Source organism: Lipotes vexillifer, unplaced genomic scaffold, assembly GCF_000442215.2.
Source record: "Lipotes vexillifer unplaced genomic scaffold, Lipotes_vexillifer_v1.1 scaffold86, whole genome shotgun sequence".
In the NCBI taxonomy this organism is placed as follows: Eukaryota; Metazoa; Chordata; class Mammalia; order Artiodactyla; family Lipotidae; genus Lipotes; species Lipotes vexillifer.
The window spans coordinates 3,543,937-3,565,082 of record NW_006785406.1 but is presented as its reverse complement, the minus strand read 5'-3'; positions in this window follow the sequence as shown (position 1 = coordinate 3,565,082).

Below are 21,146 nucleotides of genomic sequence, written 5' to 3'. Positions count from 1 at the left end.
CTTTCCCTTGTGCTGGGGTTGAGAGAAGCACAACTCTGGGCTAGGCTTCCAGCCAAGGATGCTGACTCACACAGGATGGCCAGGTGACATTTTTGCAGGTGTGGTAAGAAGTGGGTGACCGTGCTCAGCTTATCAAAACTGCTGGAAAGAAAATCCTCTGAGTCCCATCCCTAAAGAAATCAATGAAGATTGGTTTACCTTTTATGACTAAGAAATGGGACTGTGGCCTTCCCAGGAAACCTTCCCTGATTGCCTGCTACACCTCCAGTCTACCCTCATCCAAGTTCCTGTTACTCCAATGCTTGCTCCATTGGCTATTTGCATGTCTGCCTCCCCACTGGATGGCAAGCCCTGTGAGGCAGGCCTGTGCCTCGTTCATCACTGTAACCCTGGCACCCAGCACAAGGCTCCTTCCAGCACAGCCTATGAGGCCCCAAACATGGAGTGAGAACATTCAAACCAGGCTGGACCCTGGTCTCCAGATGGCACAAGCAGACACCCTGCTCGCTCCAAAGCCAAAGAGGCTGCAGCTGAACCACTCTGACCTCAGGACCACCTAGACTTGACACACAGCTCATCAAGAAATCAGCCAACTTGGCTGCTGGGCAGGCTAACCTCGCTGGGGTCTCTCCCCAGCCTCCCCAGCTTGCTAGTGTAGCCTTTTAGAATGGGCCTTGTGCCCAGTGCCCCTTCGAGACTGACCTGTGTGCAGTGGCAAGATCCTGTTATCTCAGGGAGGGAACAGGAGTTTGGGCTGGGCAAGAACACACTTCCTGGAGGGCAGGGCAACCTCACAATGGGAGAGGGCAGCTACCCTCACCTGCCCCCCAACAACTCACACAGCTTCCTGTAGTCTACTCCCTGCAGAAGGGGGTGTCTGAGCTGTGAGGTGCGGGATTTCATAGAGCCTCCTCAGCCTGGACTAGCAGGCTATTGGGAGGTCTTTGACTTTTACTCTGAGTGAAATGAGAACCACTGCAAGGTTTTGAACTAGAAAGAGATAAGCTCTGACTTATCTGTTCACAGGATCCATCTGGCTGCTGTGATGAGAATAGACTGAAGGGGGACAGGGCTGGAAGTGTGAGACCTCCTAGGGAGCTATTTGATACTGACATTCAGTGTGCACTTCCCGTGAGCCAAGGCTTAATCCTCACAAAACAGCAACAACAACAAAAACTCACAATAAAGTTGGTATAATTATAATCACACTCTTTATTAATCAAAATATTGAGTCAAAGATGTTAGGTAACTGCCCAAGTATACAGCCAGTAACTGGTAAAGTCAAGATTTGAACCCAGGCTTTCTGGCTTTAGAGTCCACACTTTTAACCAGCTTGCATTTCAAAGAAAGAATCAATATGATCTAATAATGAAATGATGTGGGAACTCAAGAAAGAAACCAAGAATGATCCTAAGATGTTTGTCTTACCACTTCTAATCAACATAATATTGGAGGTACTTGCCTGGGTGATGACGTAAGAAAAAGAAGTAAATGAATAAAATTTAGAAAGGAAGAAGTAATACTGTCTTTATTTGCAGACAACATGTTATATGTTGAAAATCCTAAGCAATCTACCCCCAAAATTACTAGAAGCAATAAAAGAATTTAGAAAGAGTGCAGAATACAAGGTCAGTATAAAAAAATCTATTTTATTTCTATTTACCAGCAATGAATAATTGGAAATGAAATTTTTAAATACCAATTACAATGGCATTAAAAACATGAAATACTTAGAGACCAATTTAACACGGTATGTACAAGTTCTGCTCACTAAAAATTACAAAATATTATCAAGAGAAACCAAAGAAAACCTAAAGAAACAAAGAGACATACCATGTTCATGGTTTGGGAGACTCTACATTGTTAAGATGTCAATTCTACCCCAGTGTGAGTTATAAATTCAAAACTATCTCAATTAAAATTCCAGTGGGCTTTTCTCATAGAAATAGAAAAACTGATGCTAAAATTAATATGGAAATGTTAAGGATAAAAAAATAGCCAAAATAATCTTGAAAGAGAAAAGCAAATTTGAAGAACTTATACTATACTGGATTTTCAGATACACTGGAAACAAGCTACAGTAATCAATAAAGTGTTATATGGGCATAAGACCAATGGAACAGACTAGAGAGCCCAGAAAGAAACACAAATACATATGGGCAATTGATAGTCAACAAAGATGCCAAGGTAATTCAGTAGGAAAAAGGGTATCAGCTTTTCAACAAATGATGCAGGAACAACTGAATATCTGTAAAGGAAAAGAAAAAGGAGCCCCAATTCTTACCTCACGTCATACACAAAAATCAATTTGAAGTGGAGCATTTACCTAAATCTAAAAGTCAAAACTATACAATTTCTAGAAGAAAATATAGGAGTAAATCTTTGTGAACTTGGGACAGGCAAAGATTTCTTAGACAAGACACATCAAGCTTAAAAGAAGTGATCACTTAGATTTTATCAAAATTAAAAACTTCCACTCTTCAAAAGATACTGTCGAGAAAATGAAAACACAGGCCACAAGCCAGGAGAAAATATTCACAATACAAATATTATACAAGAGATTGTATCTAGAATATATAAAGAACTCTCAACTCAATAATTAGATGACAAACAACTCAATTTTTTTTAATGGGCAAAAGATTTAAACATACTTTATAAAAGAAAATGTATGAGTGACCAATAAGCCACATGAAAGGATTCTCAGAGCATCAGTAATCAGGAAATATGGATTAAAACCACAATGAGAAACCATTGTACATCCAGTGATTCAATAGAATGGTTTAAATTTAAAAGCTGATAATACCAGACGTTGGCAAGAATGTGAAACAACCAGAACTTCCATATGTTGTTCAGACATTGTGGGAGTGTAAAAGGGTACAACTGTTTTGCAGTTTCTTATAAAGTAAACACATACTTGCCATGTGACTTAGCAATTCCACTCCTAGGTTTTGAGAGAAATGAAAACTTATGTTCATGAAAAGACTTGTACACAAATATAAATTTATAACAGCCTTATTCACAGTAGGCCCTAAACTGGAAAGAACTCAGGTATCCCTCAGTAGATGAACAGGTAAACACAATATAGTATATGCACACCATGGAATATTACCCAGCCATAAAAATGAACCAAATCCCTAAAACATTATGCTGAGCAAAGGAAGCCAGACACAAAAGAATACATACTGTAAGATTTCATTTATATGGAATCCTAGAAAAGGTGAAACTAATCTATAGCGACAGAAAGTAGATCAGCAGTTGCCTGGGGCTGGGGTTGGCTGGGATTGGCTGAAATGACCTGAAGGAACTTTCTAGGGGTGATGCACATGTTCTATATGTTGATTTGGGTTGTGGCTACTCAGGTGGACACATTTATTAAAAATCCATCCGAGGGTACACTAAAACGGGTACATCTTATTGTATGCAAATTTATAGTATCTAAAAAATGCCCTAGGGAGGGGGCAGGGTAAGCCGACACATTTATTAAAAATCCATCCGAGGGTACACTAAAACGGGTACATCTTATTGTATGCAAATTTATAGTATCTAAAAAATGCCCTAGGGAGGGGGCAGGGTAAGCCGGGACGAAGTGAGAGAGTGGCATGGACATATATACACTACCAAACGTAAAATAGCTAGCTATCTTACCTCACGTCATACACAAAAATCAATTTGAAGTGGAGCATTTACCTAAATCTAAAAGTCAAAACTATACAATTTCTAGAAGAAAATATAGGAGTAAATCTTTGTGAACTTGGGACAGGCAAAGATTTCTTAGACAAGACACATCAAGCTTAAAAGAAGTGATCACTTAGATTTTATCAAAATTAAAAACTTCCACTCTTCAAAAGATACTGTCGAGAAAATGAAAACACAGGCCACAAGCCAGGAGAAAATATTCACAATACAAATATTATACAAGAGATTGTATCTAGAATATATAAAGAACTCTCAACTCAATAATTAGATGACAAACAACTCAATTTTTTTTAATGGGCAAAAGATTTAAACATACTTTATAAAAGAAAATGTATGAGTGACCAATAAGCCACATGAAAGGATTCTCAGAGCATCAGTAATCAGGAAATATGGATTAAAACCACAATGAGAAACCATTGTACATCCAGTGATTCAATAGAATGGTTTAAATTTAAAAGCTGATAATACCAGACGTTGGCAAGAATGTGAAACAACCAGAACTTCCATATGTTGTTCAGACATTGTGGGAGTGTAAAAGGGTACAACTGTTTTGCAGTTTCTTATAAAGTAAACACATACTTGCCATGTGACTTAGCAATTCCACTCCTAGGTTTTGAGAGAAATGAAAACTTATGTTCATGAAAAGACTTGTACACAAATATAAATTTATAACAGCCTTATTCACAGTAGGCCCTAAACTGGAAAGAACTCAGGTATCCCTCAGTAGATGAACAGGTAAACACAATATAGTATATGCACACCATGGAATATTACCCAGCCATAAAAATGAACCAAATCCCTAAAACATTATGCTGAGCAAAGGAAGCCAGACACAAAAGAATACATACTGTAAGATTTCATTTATATGGAATCCTAGAAAAGGTGAAACTAATCTATAGCGACAGAAAGTAGATCAGCAGTTGCCTGGGGCTGGGGTTGGCTGGGATTGGCTGAAATGACCTGAAGGAACTTTCTAGGGGTGATGCACATGTTCTATATGTTGATTTGGGTTGTGGCTACTCAGGTGGACACATTTATTAAAAATCCATCCGAGGGTACACTAAAACGGGTACATCTTATTGTATGCAAATTTATAGTATCTAAAAAATGCCCTAGGGAGGGGGCAGGGTAAGCCGGGACGAAGTGAGAGAGTGGCATGGACATATATACACTACCAAACGTAAAATAGCTAGCTAGTGGGAAGCAGCCGCATAGCACAGGGAGATCAGCTCGGTGCTGTGTGACCACCTAGAGGGGTGGGATGGGGAGGGTGGGAGGGAGACGCAAGAGGGAGGAGATATGGGGACATATGTATATGTATAGCTGATTCACTTTGTTATACAGCAGAAACTAACACACCATTGTAAAGCAATTATACTGCAGTAAAGGTGTTAAAAATTTTTTTTAATAAAAATAAAAATTAAAAATGCCCTATAAAGTTGATTTTAAAAAATTAAGAGAGAATAGGAGGAGAACTGGAGACAGTGGGTATAGGGTGGGGGGAAGTTCTCTGTGGCTGGTGCAAAGCCCAGTGCTTGGAATATAATAAATTGTCAATAATTTTTTTAATAAATGAAGAGGGGCTGGAGAAGGAAGGAGCAGCAGGAGATGATACTGGGGAGAGAGAGAGATTCCCCCAGAGACAGGACGCTCAGGAAAACAAGGTAGCAGTGTGGCTGCTACCAGCCCTGGCTTGGGGTCCCTTGGCTACCCACCAGCTCTCTGCCCTTCCCAGACCAATCTCTCCACGAAAGGGAATGCTGATAGGGCTGACTGCAGGGATGAGGTCCAGGCGAGATCATTCGATGTGCTCAAGGCCTGAGCACACCCCTGGCCTCAATCGATATTAGATGTTATTATACTAACAACAAAGATGTCCCACAGAGATCTGCTGGCCCCCCTTCTGCTCTGGACGTGACCTAATGAGCGCATATGTGTCCCTGGCTTCTGCCTCCCTGCTCTGCTCTTCCTGACATTCTCGGGCAGCTCTCAGCCCTGGGTGAGGATGTACTGTCTTTCTGTGGCTGCTCCACAGACGGGGAGGGAGGATGCCTGCCTGGAGTGTCTGGTGGTCCCCGAGGAGGTCAGCAGATAAGCTCCTGAGGTACTCTCCACTGCTATGCTTCTCCCGGAATGTCTGCAATCCTTCAGATGGGATTGGATAACACATGGGACTTCTTTGGGTATATTGTTTGTCCCAACATCAGAGGCCTCTCTGGACACAGGCGCCCCAGACCTCTGTCCCTTGCCCTGTGAAACCACAAGGATGATTTTTTTGTCCACAGAGATAACAGTGGGACGATGAATAACAATGGGGTGTGCTCCCCATCTAGGTCTGTACCCAAATAGCAGGAGGAGGTAGAGGTCATGGAAGCATCTAGCTGGGAGGAAACACAAGAGCTGCCCTGCATTTTCTAAGTGTGGTATGTGGAATCGCTGTAGGTAGAATAGGATACACCTGTTATCCTAAACTTATCTTTTGATTTTTATGGACACTTTCTTTTTTTTTAAATTAATTAGTTAATTTATTTTTGGATGCATTGGGTCTTTGTTGCTTTGCGCAGGCTTTCTCTAGTGGCGGCGGGCGGAGGCTACTCTTCCTTGCGGTGTGCGGGCTTCTCACTACAGTGGCTTCTCTTGTTGCGGAGCACAGGCTCTAGGTGTGTGGGCTTCAGTAGTTGTGGCGCACGGGCTTAGTTGCTCTGCGGCATGTGGGACCTTCCCGGATCAGGGCTTGGACCCGTGTCCCCTGCATTGGCAGGCGGATTCTTAACCACTGCGCCACCAGGGAAGTCCCTATGGACACTTTCTGTTTATGTCAATTTTTCCATTTATCATAAGTATACATGGAGTTTCCTTTTCAAATCATTGCACTTAAGTTTTCATTTTAATAGGTCTTTAATAGGTTTTTAAAGAAGAGTGTTGAGCAAATAACAGATGATTCTATGCAAATATAGCAAAAAACACAGATAACATGCAAATGACTGAAATCTACAGAACATTGATAGACCAACTCTCCATCTGTCAAATGGGAAGCAGAGGCTTCTGGAGGTTGCACAAAAGTCTTGTGTTGTTTTGTTTTTTTTTTTTGGCGGGATGCGGGCCTCTCACTGATGTGGCCTCTCCCGTTGCGGAGCACAGGCTCCGGACGCACAGGCCTAGCAGCCATGGCTAACGGGCCTATCCGCTCTGCGGCATGAGAGATCTTCCCGGACCGGGGCACGAACCCGTGTCCCCTGCATCGGCAGGCGGACTCTCAACCACTGTGCCACCAGGGAAGCCCCACAAAAGTTTTAATAGCAAGATTCTTAGTGGTAAATCCAGAGGCACCTAGGAGCCCTGATCCAGAGGTAGTAGTCAAAGAGGGCAGGGTGGGCAGTGCTAGCTGATCAGGGCTGTAGGAGGGGCCCAGACCCAGCCGACACTGTGGATTTCAGGCCTCCCTCCAAGACCCCCAGAGCATTCCCCAGGGTTATGGAAACCTTACCCTTGGCGCCTTCAGCTGCTTTCTAGTGAGCACAAAAGAAAAAGGCACTCACCCTCATGCTTCTCTCTATTTAGTCACCAACCCTGACATTGCTCAGCCAAACCCTAGGCTGACAGGAGCAAGGCGAGGAGTTCCTTGTCCTGCATGCCGGGAGCCCACCCCTTGCCCAGCATTAGGGCCTTTGTGTTAGTGGACCAACACCAACTGCAGAACACTTGTGTCCCCAACCCAGGCAGACACTTACTCATGGAGTCCTCCTAACACCCATAGGAGGTGGGCCCCATGGCCATCCGCCTTTCAGAGATAGGGAAACCGAGTCTCAGAAATGTTCAGAGCTGGTACAAAGACCAAAAGGTGGCAGAGCAGGGAACTGAACCAGGTGCTGAGGTTAAATGCTGTTCCCCGCCACCCCCTCCCATGGCATCTTGGAGCCTTGAGTTCAGTGCAACCAGGGCCATTCCCTGTAAGATGCCAGACACCCTCTCCAGCCTCTTACTGGCGTCTCATAGGGCCAATCCAGCTTGATGGAGTGTTTGCTGCACCCACTTACCCAAGGGCTGGGAGCTGATCCCCCTTTTACAAATAAGAAAACTGAGGCTCAGAATGATGAAGGGATTAGTGCAGGGTCACACATATGGTGAGACCTGGGAATCGAAGCCAGTGCAGAAAGCTTTCCCTCCAATCTCCAGAGTCCCTAGGAGAAGGGAGACCCTTGCTCAGAGAGTGTGATCACAGGTTAGAGAGAGAAGCAGTGCCCCATTTGAGGTACCCACTCTCTGCTGCCTAAGTGTCTGAGGCCCAGCATCCTGGAGAACCACCCCAGGTAAACCACACTCTTCTGGGCTTACCTTCTAAAGGATCTCAAGTCCTGGAAAAAATAGCATCCCCAGGCAGGGGGCCTCTAAAGACAGTAAAATCTCTCAAGCCACTGCAAGGTCCACCCAGGAAGAAGGTCTTTTCCATGAGGCAGCAAAGAGGGCTGCCTGAGGGCAGCCCAGGCCTGGGTTTGAATTCCATCTGAGACATTCACCCACTATGTGTCCATAGCCACGTTAATTGACCCTGCTTTGCCCATCTACCTACCTATAGTATATGGATAATAATACCAACTTCAGACGGTAGCTATAAAATATGCAACACCTCTGGCATAGTGCCTAGAATATAGCATGTGCTCAATAAATCAACAATAATAGCAGTCACTGCAGTAATTGTACAAGGGTTAGCCATGCAACTTTTTTGCTTTCACAGCTTCTTGATCCTTAACCTTCATTCAATCCTAACTGGTATTCTGTCTCTGAACAATCCTTTTTTTTTTTTTTTTTTTGGCTCTATATCTTTGCTTATACTTTATCGCTTCCTGAAACACCATCTCCTTCCCTTTCTAGATGCCTAAATTTTATCCATCCTTCATGGCACAGCTCTTCATGGATCTTCCTTGTAAAAGAAGCAGAGCTGGAAGGAAGAAATCAATAGTCAGGCAGGGTATGAAAGACCAAGAACCACGGCCCAAAGCTCTGGAAGAATCTGAGACCTGGGCTGAGGTATCTGTTCAACTACCTACAACTCACCACCCATCCACTTCCCTTCCTCCCACTCAGTCACCTAGAGACCCAGCCACTTACATCTTACCCTCCCACCTGCTACCTTGCCACCTGTATCTGCTCTCTAACAAACAGTGCCAAATCGCATCTGTCCTTTGTTCTCTTTTCCCTTTTAATGGCCTTCTTTTGGATCAACTTAGAACTTTTTTCATGTCCTTCTCCTTTATTGGCTTATAAGCAATAACTCCATGTGTTTTAGTTGTTACTTTAGAGTTTACAGTATACATATAATATTTGTCATCGTCTACTTTCAAGTGATGTTACACCATTCCATGTACAGATAAGACCTTACAATAATATATCTACATTTTCCCCCTTTAGGTCTTTGTGCTATTGCTGTCATACATTTTATTTCTCTATGATTTTTTTTTTGTTTGCGGTACGCGGACCCCTCACTGTAATGGCCTCTCCTGTTGCGGAGCACAGGCTCTGGACACGCAGGCTCAGCGGCCATGGCTCACAGGCCTAGCCGCTCCATGGCATGTGGGATCCTCCCAGACCGGGGCACGAACCCATGTCCCCTGCATCGGCAGGCGGACTCTCAACCACTGCGCCACCAGGGAAGCCCTCTATGTGTGTTTTTTTTAGATGTTGGGGGTAGGAGTTTATTAATTAATTAATTTATTTTTGCTGTGTTGGGTCTTCGTTTCTGTGTGAGGGCTTTCTCTAGTTGTGGCAAGCGGGGGCCACTCTTCATCGTGGTGCGCGGGCCTCTCACTATCGCGGCCTCTCTCGTTGCGGAGCACAGGCTCCAGATGAACAAGCTCAGTAGTTGTGGCTCACGGGCCTAGTTGCTCTGCGGCATGTGGGATCCTCCCAGACCAGGGCTCGAACCCATGTCCCCTGCATTAGCAGGCAGATTCTCAACCACTGTGCCACCAGGGAAGCCCTTCTCTATGTGTTTTAAATGCCACATTACATTGTTTTTATTTTTGCTTTAAACAATTACCTTTTAAAGAGATTAAAACAAAAACAGTCTTTATATTTACCCACATGGTTATTATTTCTGGAACTCTTCATTCCTTTGTGTAGATCCAGATTTATAACTGGTATCATTTTCATTCTGCTTGTAGGACTTCTTTTTTTTTAATTAATTAATTAATTTTATTTATTTATTTGGCTGCATTGGGTCTTCGTTGCTGTGCTTGGGCTTTCTCTAGTTGTGGTGAGCAGGAGCTGCTCTTCGTTGCGGCACGCGGGCTTCTCATTGCGGTTGCTTCTCTTGCTGCAGAGCACGGGCTCTAGGCGCACAGCCTTCGGTAGTTGTGGCACGTGGGCTCCAGAGTGCAGGCTGAGTAGCTCTGGCGCACGGGCTTAGTTGCTCCACAGCATGTGGGATCTTCCCAGACCAGGGCTCGAACCCATGTCCCCTGCAATGGCAGGCGGATTCTTAACCACTGCGCCACCAGGGAAGCCCAGGACTTCTTTTGGTATTCCTTGTAGTTCAGGTCTGTTGGTGATGAGTTCCTTTTGGATCTTTATACCTAAAGAGGTCTTTATTCCACCTTTTTTGAAAGGTATTTTTACTAGGTAAAAAATTCTGGGGTGACAATTCTTATATTTCAGTACTTTAAAAGTCTGATAGTCTATTTCTGATTTACATTTATTCCAACAAAAAATCTATGGTCTTTTCCTATAGCTACTTTTAAGATTTTCTCTTGTTTTGAGCAATTTGATTATATCTTGTACCTTGGTATAGTTTTATTGTTCCTTGTGAATGGGATTCACTGAGTTTCTTAAATATCTGGATTTATAGTTTTTACAAATGTGTCCATTAGTTCTTCAAAAAATTTCTTTTGATAGAACTACCACATAATCCAGCCATCCTACTTTCAGGTATATAACCAAAGGAGAGGAAAACACAATCTTGAAGAGATATCTGCAGTCCCACGTTCATTGCAGCACTATTCACAATAGGCAGGATGTGGAAACAACCTAAGTGAATGGATAAAGAAGAATACACAGTACACACACACACACACACACACACACACACACACACACACTGGAATATTATTCAGCCATGAGAAAGAAGGAAATTCTGCCATTTGCAACAACATGGATGGACCTTGGGGCATTATGCTAAGTGAAATAAGTCAGATGGAGAAAGACAAATACTGTGTGAGCTCACTCATATGCAGAATCTAAAGAAGCTAAACTCACAGAAAAAAAAGCAGAATGGCAGTTACCAGGGACCAGGGGGTAGGGGAAATGGGGAGATATTGGTCAGTGAGTACAAACTTTCAATTATAAGATGAATAAGTTCTGGGGATTTAATGTACAGCATGGTGTTTTTTGTTAACAATACTGTATTTTTACAATAATACTGTGCATTTGAAAGTTGCTAAGAGAGTAAATCTTAAATGTTCTCACCACAAAGAAGAAATAGTAATTATGTAATGTGATAAAGGTGTTACCTAATGATATGGTGGTAATCATTTTGCAACATGTAGGTGTATCAAATCAACACATTATACACCTTAAACTTACACAATGTTATGTTCAGCAATACCTCAAAGCTGGAAAAAATTTTTTCACCTCCTCTCCTTCAGGGACTTTAGGATGCTTGAAGTTGTCCTACAGCCCACTGATGTTTTGTTTGTTTATTTGTAGTATTTTTCCGTTTTGTGTTTCATTTTGGGTAGTTTCTATTGCTCTGTCTTCAAATTCACTAATCTTCTCTTCCACAATATCTAATCTACCATTTGTAGCATCCAGTGTATTTTTTAAAAATCTCAGACATTATAGTTTACATGTCTATAAGTTCAATTTGAGTATTCTTTATATTTTCTATGTCTCTACTTAACAGTTCAGTCTTTCATCTACCTTTCTGAACATATGGATTATAGTTCTAATAATTGTGTTAAGGTCCCAACCTACTATAATGATGATAAATTCTATAGAATCTACCATCTGTAGAATCTATCATCTATATTATTTCTGGGTCAGTTTCTAATGATTGATTTTTCTCTTCATTATGGATCATACATTTCTGCTTCATTGGATGTCTGGCAATCTTTGAATGTATGCCAGACATTTAAAATTTTACCTTGTTTTGTGCTATTTGTTTCTGTATTCCTATAAATATGCTTGACTCTTGTTATGTGACATGATTAAGTTACTTAGAGCCAGTTTAATTCTTTCAGATATTGTTTTTAAGCTTTTTTAGATAGGGCCAGAGTAGTGTTTATCTTAGTAGAGGGGCTAAATCTTCCCCACTACTGAGGCAAACTCACCTGATAACTTGTGAATTATGTAATTTTCCTCTGGATGTTGAAAACAGACATATGTCTGTCCCTGTGTGAGCTACAGGGATTTTTCCTCTGATCCTTATTGGGCAATACTTTCTCCAACCTTGTGAAATTTTCTCATATTCACACACTGGCCAGTACTCAGGTGAATACTGCAGGAACCTTCTACAGATTTCTAGACTTCTCTCTCTGTGCAACTTTTCCTCTCTGATGATTTGCCCTGCAAACTCAAGCCACCTGGGCCTTCCAAATCCAACTTTTCAACCTAAGGAGACCACTAAGCTCTCCCTGGTTTCATTTCTAAGAATTAAGCTGGGACCATCATAGGGTTCACCTCATTTTCTTCCCATTTTTCAAGAATCATTGTTCTTCATTGCCTAATATCTAATGTCTTAACAATACTGTTTCATATATTTGTCCAGATTTTTAGTTATTTTGGGTGGAAGTAAATCTGGTCCATTAATCCATCTTGGTCAGGACTAGAAGTTGTAAATGTTCACCTTTTGATAGTGAACATGTTTAGTCCATTGTGCTTGTTTCCTTGAAACTTGCTGCAAATACCTTGGCTGCTGACAGATGAGAGATGATCTCAGGATGTTCTGTACATGGAGGAATGTGGGGTCCAGACTCACCTCCCACTGCACTGCCACTGCCATTCTGATGATTGTTTTAAGTATTGAATAGTTAGAGCCAGTTTTTGTCCAGGCTGTTGTAACTTACAAAATTTAATTCCTTCAAACACATGGGTTGCTAATCTACTTGCTTTCAGTTCCATTTATTAATCATAACTAAGGTTTTTTCCTGGTCATAGTTCTCAAATCCTGAAGTGCTTCCCCACCCTTCTCCTTTGCCTCTCTCTCAATGTAAAGGCAGCTAGCTACCTTGAGCCTATCCAGCTTGAACAAAAAAGATCCAAATTTAAAATTTTCCCTGAGGACTTTATTCAACTGATAAATTTTACTGAGCCTTTATTGCTCAAAGCTTTAAAAATACTATCTCTTACTATTTGGGGCTTCAAAATACTTGTCTTTCCCTCCTTTCAAGGTGCCAAATTTCTGGAATCTCCCAATTTCCTTTCATTTCAACATTTACACTGGCTGAGTCTTTCCTGAATGCACATCATCCTTGCAATACCCTGCCATCAAGGCCAATAATATCCACACATATTAATACGCTACTTCCCATCTTTTTCCTTGGTACTGATGACTCATTAGGCATGGGATCTTCCTCTCACATTTCAAAAAATGATGATTTTATCAAATGTTTTTTCTCTAACAACATGGATCTCTATTTCTCCAGCCCCCGGCATAGCTTCCTCACTGCTTACCACCTACTGCTATGCTAATGTCACGTACTGTAGGATTTAATTTCAGCAAGACTCCACTTCCTTTACCAATTTCTGTATCAGTCAGAATGGACTAACAACTATAAAAAACCTAAATCTCAGTGGATTAATACAAAGACTTTTTCTTCCCTCACACAAACAAAGTGAATGTTCCTGGTTGGCTGTCTCTTCCATCTTATGGATCCTCCATCGTCTTGCAGCCTTCTTCTGGGTCCTCTGTATTCAGATAGCTGCCTTATAGATAATGAGAGCATCCAAGAACCTCATGGTATATCGTAGGAGCTGGGCCAAGAAGTTGAATTCCATTGATCAGAACTAATCACATGGCCCCATCCAGAGGCAGGGGACACTGGGAAATGTAGTCTTCCTGTGTGCCTACAAGAAAAAGTAAATGACTTCACAGCACTGTCCAAGTGCCTACCTTTACACCCACTCATCTACCATGAATGTACCAAGAACAAAATGAGAATATCAACAAAGAGAAAGAAAGTATTAAAAAAAAAAAAAAGAAACAGAAATTCTTGAACTGAAAAATACATTAACTGAACTAAAAACTAATGAGGGGTTCAACAACAGACTTGATCAGGCAGAAAAAAAATCAGCCTGAAGAAAGGTCATTTAAAATCATCAAGTCAGAGGAACAAAAGGAAAAAACTGAATGAAGAAAAATGAAGAGAGCTAAGGAACTTATGGGACACTATCAAGTGGACCAACATACACATTGTGTGAATCCCAGAGGGAAAAGACAAAGTGAAAGGGGCAGAGAGTTTACTTGAAGAAATAATAACTAAAAATTTCCCAACTCTAAGGAAAGAAATAGACACACAGATTCAAGAAACTCAAAAAACTCCAAAGAGAACCACAATACGACATTATAATCAAACTGTCTAATGTCAAAGACAGAGAGAGAATCTTAGATGCAGCAAAAGAGAATCACAAACAAGGGAGCCTCCATAAGATTTTCAGTGAATTTCTCAACAGAAACTTTGCAGGTCAAAATGAAGTGGGATGATATATTCAAATTGCTGAAAGAAAAAACTGTTGGCCAAGGATACTATATTTGGCAAAACTGTCCTTCAAAAAAATGAAGGAGAAATTAAGACTTTCCCAGATGAACAGAAGCTGAGAGAGCTTATTACCACTAGGCCTGCTCTAGAAGAAATGCTAAAGAGAGTTCTTCAAGTTGAAACGAAAGAATGTTAGCAACATGAAGCCATTTTAATATAATAATCTTGCCTTTGCACAGCAAAGGAAACCATCAGCAAAATGAAAAGACAACCTAAAGAATAGGAGAAAATATTTGCTAATGATATGACCAATAAGTGGTTAATCTCCAAAATATATAAACAGCTCATACAACTCAATATCAAAAAAATCCAAACAACCAGATTAAAAAATGGGCAGAAGACCAAAGAACGAGAGATGGTTAACAGGTACATGAAAAGATGTTCAACATCGTTAATCATCAGAGAAATGAAAATCAAAACTACAATGTGATATCACCTCACACCTGTCTACTTGATAGCTATCATCAAAAAGACCACAGACAACAAATGTTGGCAAGGTTGTGGAGAAAAGGGAAACCAATGTTCATAGTGGCATTATTCACAATTGCCAAGATATGGAAACAACCTTAAGTGTCCATCAACAGATGAATGGATAAAGAAGATGTGGTATGTATATACACAATAGAATACTACTCAGCCATAAAAAGAATGAAAATTTGCCATTTGCAACAACATGGATGGACTTGGAGGGCATTATGCTAAGTGAAATAAGTCAGACAGAGAAAGACAAATACTGTATAATATCACTTATATGTGGAACCTAAAAAATACAACAAACTAGTGAATATAACAAAAAAGAATCAGACTCACATATATAGAGAACAAACTAGTGCTTATCAGTAGGGAGAGGGAAAGGGGAGGGGAAGATAGAGGAGGGAGACTAAGAGGTACAAACTATTATGCATAAAATAAATAAGCTACAAGGATACATTATATAACATATGGGATATAGTCAATATTTTATAATAACTATAAATGGAATATAAACTTAAAAAATTATGAATCACTATGCTGTACATCTGTAACATATAATACTGTACATCAAAAATATCTCAATTCTTTTTAAAGTAAAAAAGAAAGAAAAATGTAAAAAAAAAAGTGATCTCCAGTAATAGTAAATGCATGAATAAATATAGTAATCTTGATGCATGGAACTTATATACACATGTGACAAAAAGCATTTTTTAAACCAAAAATCTATGTTATGGGAATACAATGTAATTTGAGACATCAATAATATAAAATAGAGGAAGTGGGGAGCTGTAATAGAGTAGAGATTTTTGTATGCAACTGAAGTAAAATTGTTATCAGTTTAAAATAGAATGTTATATTTTTAGGAGGTTTTATGCAATTGCAATGGCATCCACAAAGAAAACATCCATAGAACATACACAAAGGGAAATGAGAAAGGAACCAAAATATATTACTACAAGAGAAAAATAAAGAAATACAAAGGAAGAAAGGAAAGGAGGGAAAAAAACCTACAAGACATACAGAAAACAGTTAACAAAATGGTAACAGTAAGTCCTTCCCTCTCATTAGTTACTTTAAATGTAAATAGATAAACTCAACCAAAAGACATAGATTGGCTGAATGGATTTTAAAAACAAAATCAACAAAAGGGTGTCTCTAAGTGACTTACTTTAGATCTCAGGACACATTATAGGCTGAAGGTGAAAGGATGGAAAGATACTCTACAAATGGTAACCAAAAGAGAGAAGGAGTACTAATATCAAAAATAAAAATATATTTTAAATCAAAAACTGTTACAAGAGATAATTCACCAAGAAGATATAACAATTATAAATATTTATGCACCAAACCTCAGAGCTCCTAAATATATGAAACAAACTGCAGAGTTGAAGGGAGAAATAGACAGCAACACAATAATAGCTGGAGACTTCAACACCCCTATTTTCAATAATGAATAGAACAAACAGACAGAAGATCAATAAGAAAATAGAGAACCTGAACTTGAACAATATAGCAATTGGACCTAATAGAGCACTCCACCTAATAACAATAGAATATACATTCTTCTCAAGTGCACTTGGAACATTTTCTATGACAGACCATGTGTCAGGCCGTAAAACAAGTCTTAACAAATTCAAGATTGAAATTATACAAAGTATCTTTTCTGATTACAAATGGAATGAAATTGGAAATCAAAAGCACATGAGAAACAGAAAAATTCATGAATATGTGAAAATTAAACAGCACACCCTTAAACTACCAATGCACCAAAGAATAAATCACAACAGAAATTAGAGATAAATGAAAATTAAAATACAATATATCAGCACTGATGGGATACAATGAAAGCAGTGCTAAGAGGGAATTTTATAGCTGTAAATGTGTACATTAAAAAAGAAGATCTCAATTAAACATCTTAAATTTACACCTACAGAAACTAGGGGTAAAAAACTAAACCCAAAACTAGCAGAAGCAAGGAAATATAAAGATGAGAGAAGAGATAAATGAAATAGAGAATAGAAAAACAATAGAAAAAATCAATAAAATTGAGATAAATTTTTGAAAGATTGATAAATTGACAAAATCTTAGCTAGATTAACTAAGAATAAAAGAGAATACTCAAATAACTAAAATCAGAAATGAAAGAGGAGATATTACAAATGATGCACAGAAATAAAAACAATTCATTTTTTTATATAAAAATAGAATACTATGAACAATTGTATACATAAATTGGAAGAAATGGATTAATTTCTTGAAACGTACAACATACCAAGTCTGAATCAAGAAGAAGCAGAAAATTTGAGCAGACTAATGAGTCAGGAGATTGAATAAGTAATCAAAAAGCTGCCATTGCTGAGAAGAGGGAGAGGGTGTACTTATATGTAATGAAACCAGCTCAGACCTGACCCTCAGGGCTCCTCCTCCAGCATCTTGGGATCTGACACTGAGCCAATAGGGCAGTGACAGACACTGAGAATAGGAGAACTAGACACTGATTCATATCTGGCTCTGGCTTTAGCCCCTCAATCTCCAGCCCCACCTCCTGCCATCATACTCTTTGACTCCAGACACAAAGCTATAAAACAATGGAACAGAATAGAGAGCCCATAAATAAATCCAAGCACTAATGGTCAATTAATCTATGACAAAGGAGGAAAGAATACACAATAGAGAAAAGACAGTCTCTTCAATAAGTGGTGCTGGGAAAACTGGACAGCTAAATGTAAAAGAATGAAATTAGAAAATTTTCTCATACCACATATAAAAATAAACTCAAAATGGATTAAAGATCTAAATGTAAGACCAGAAACCATAAAAATCCTAGAAGAAAACATAGGCAGAACACTCTTTGACATAGATTGTAGCAATATATTTTTGGATCTGTCTCCTCAGGCAAAGGAAACAAAAGAAAAAATGAACAAATGGGACCTAATTAAACTTAAAAGCTTTTGTACAGCAAAGGAAACCATCAACAAAATGAAAATACAATCTTCTGAAGGGAAGAAAATATTTGAAAATGATATGTCTGATAGGGGTTAATCCAAAATATATGAACAGCTCGTATAACTCAATATCAATAAAACACCAAACAACCCAATAAAAAATTGGGCAGAAGATCTGAATAGACATTTTTCCAGAGAAGACAGACAGATGGTCAACAGGCACATGAAATATGCTCAACATGGCTAATCACCATAGAAATGAAAATCAAAACCACAATGTGATATCACCTCACACCTGTCTATTTGATGGCTGTCATCAAAAAGACCACAGATAACAAATGTTGGCAAGGATGTGGAGGAAAATGAACCCTAGTACACTGTTGGTGGGAAGGTTAATTGGTGTAGCTGCTATGGAAAACAGTATGCAGATTCCTCAAAAAATGAAAAATAGAACTACCATATGACCAAGCAATTCCACTCAGGGATATATATCCGAAGAAAATGAAAACACGAATTCAAAGAGACACATGCACCCCAGTGTTTATAGCAGCTTATTTACCATAGCCAAGATAAGGAAGAAACCTAAGTGTCCACAACAGATGAATGGATACAGAAGAAGATATAAATATTCCAATATATACATATATATGTATTCCATATGTATATATGTATATATCAGAATACTACTCAGCCATAATAAAGTTTTGCTTTTTGCAACATGGAGGCTATTATGCTTAGTGAAATGTCAGGTGGAGAAAGACAAATACCATACAATTTAACTTATATATGTAATATAAAAAATAAACAAATAAATAAATACACTGAAACAGAAATAGATTTACAGATATAGCAAACAAATTAATGGTTACCAGTGGGAGAGGAAAGCAGGGAGAGACAAGATAGGGGAAGGGAAATATGAGGTATAAACTACTATGTATAAAATAAATAAGCTACAAGGATATATTGTACAACACAGGGAATATAGCCAATATTGTATAAAACCATTAAATGGAGTTTAATTTATAAAAATACTGAATCACTATGCTATACACCTGAAAACAATATAGTACTGTAAATCAACTATACTTCAATAAAAAAAGAAAATTATGAAAACAAATCCATTTACAATGGCATCAAAAAGAATCATATCTAGTAATAAACCTAACCAGAGAGATGAAAGATTTGTATGCTGTAAACTACAAAACATTGTGAAAAAAATTAAAGAAGATACAAATAAATGGAAAGGCATCCCATGTTCATGGATTGGAAATTGTTAAAATGTTTGTACTACTTAAAGTGATCTACAGATTCAACGTGATCACTATCAAAATCTCAGTGACATTCTTTGTAGACTTAGAAAAATACATCCTAAAATTCATATGGTACCCCAAGAGACGCTGAATAGCCAAACAATTTTGAAAAAGAGAAACAAATTTGGAGGTCTCATAGTTCCTGATTTCAAAACATATAACAAAGGTACAGTAATCAAAACAGTGTGATACTGGCAAAAAGACCAATACATAAATCAATGAATAGAATAGAAATCCCAGAAATAAATACTCACATATATGGCCAAGTGATCTTCAACAAGAATGTCAAGACCAGTGAGTAAGGAAATTATAGTCTTTTCAACAGATAGTAGTAGGAAAACTGAATATCTCCATGCAAAAGAATGAAGTTGAACCCTTACTTTACACCATATACAAAAATTTACTCAAAGTGGATGAAAGACCTAAGTGTAAGACTTAAAACTATAAAAGTCTCAGAAGAAAACATTAGGGAAAATCTTTATGATATTGGGTTGATTGTTTTCTTAGATATGACACCAAAAGCATAGGCAACAAAAGCAAAAATAGACATATGGGATTAAAACTTTGGTGCATCAAAGGACATAATCAACAGAGTAAAAAGAGAACATAAAGAATGGAAGAAAACATTTGCAGGTCATATATGTGATTAGGGTCTAGTGTTCAGAATATAAAAAGAAGTCCTACAACTCAACAAGAAAAAAATATAATGATCCAATTAAAAACGGGCCAAGAGGGCTTCCCTGGTGGTGCAGTGGTTGAGAGTCCGCCTGCCGATGCAGGGGACACAGGTTCATGCCCTGGTCCGGGAAGATCCCACATGCTGTGGAGCGGCTGGGCCCATGAGCCATGGCCACTGAGCCTGCACGTCCGGAGCCTGTGCTCCGCAACGGGAGAGACCACAGCAGTGAGAGGCCCGCGTACTGCAAAAAATAATAATAATAAATAAATAAAATAAAAACAAAATTAAAACGGGCAAAGAATTTGAATAGACATTTCTCCAAAGATGATATATCATGGCCAAAAAGCATATGAAAAGATGCTCAACATCACTAATCATCATAAAAATGCAAAGCAACACCACTGTGAAATACCACCTCAGAGCCATTAGGATGACAATTACTAAAAAAAAAAAAGAAAGAAGTAGAAAATAACAAGTATTAGTAAGGATGCATAGAAATTGGCACTCTTGTGCACCATTAGTGGATTTGTAAAGTGGTATAACATATGGAAAACAGTATGAAGTTTCTTCAAAAAATTAAAAATAGAACTGCTATACGATCTAGCAATCCCACTTCTGGGTATATATCCAAAATAATTGAAACCAGGGTGTTGAAGAGATTTTTTCACACCCATGTTTATAGAAGCACTATTCACAGTAGTCAAGAAGTGGAAGCAATCCACATGTCCATTGATAGATGAATGGGAAAACAAAGTGTGGTGCATACGTACAATGTTATTCAGCCTTAAAAAGGGAGAAAGTCCTGTCAACATGTACAACATGGATGAATCTTGAGGACATTATGCTAAGTGAAATAAGTCATCACAAAATGACAAATATTGTATGATTCCACTTATATGAGGTATCTAAATTAGTCAAATTCATAGAAAAAAAAGTAGAGTGGTGGTTACTAGAGGCTGAAGAGAGAGGGAAAGAGGAGTTGTTTAATGAGTATAGAGTTTCAGATTCGCAAGATGATAAAATTCTGGAGATCTATTTATTTCACAATATGTTAATATACTTAACAGTACTGAAATGTACACTTAAAAATGGTTAAGAGGGGGCTTCTCTGGTGGCGCAAGTGGTTGAGAGTCTGCTGCCGATGCAGGGGACACAGGGTTCGTGCCCCAGTCTAGGAAGATCCCACATGCCGCGGAGCGGCTGGGCCCATGAGCCACGGCCGCTGAGCCTGCGTGTCCGGAGCCTGTGCTCCGCAACGGGAGAGGCCACAACAGTGAGAGGCCCGCATACC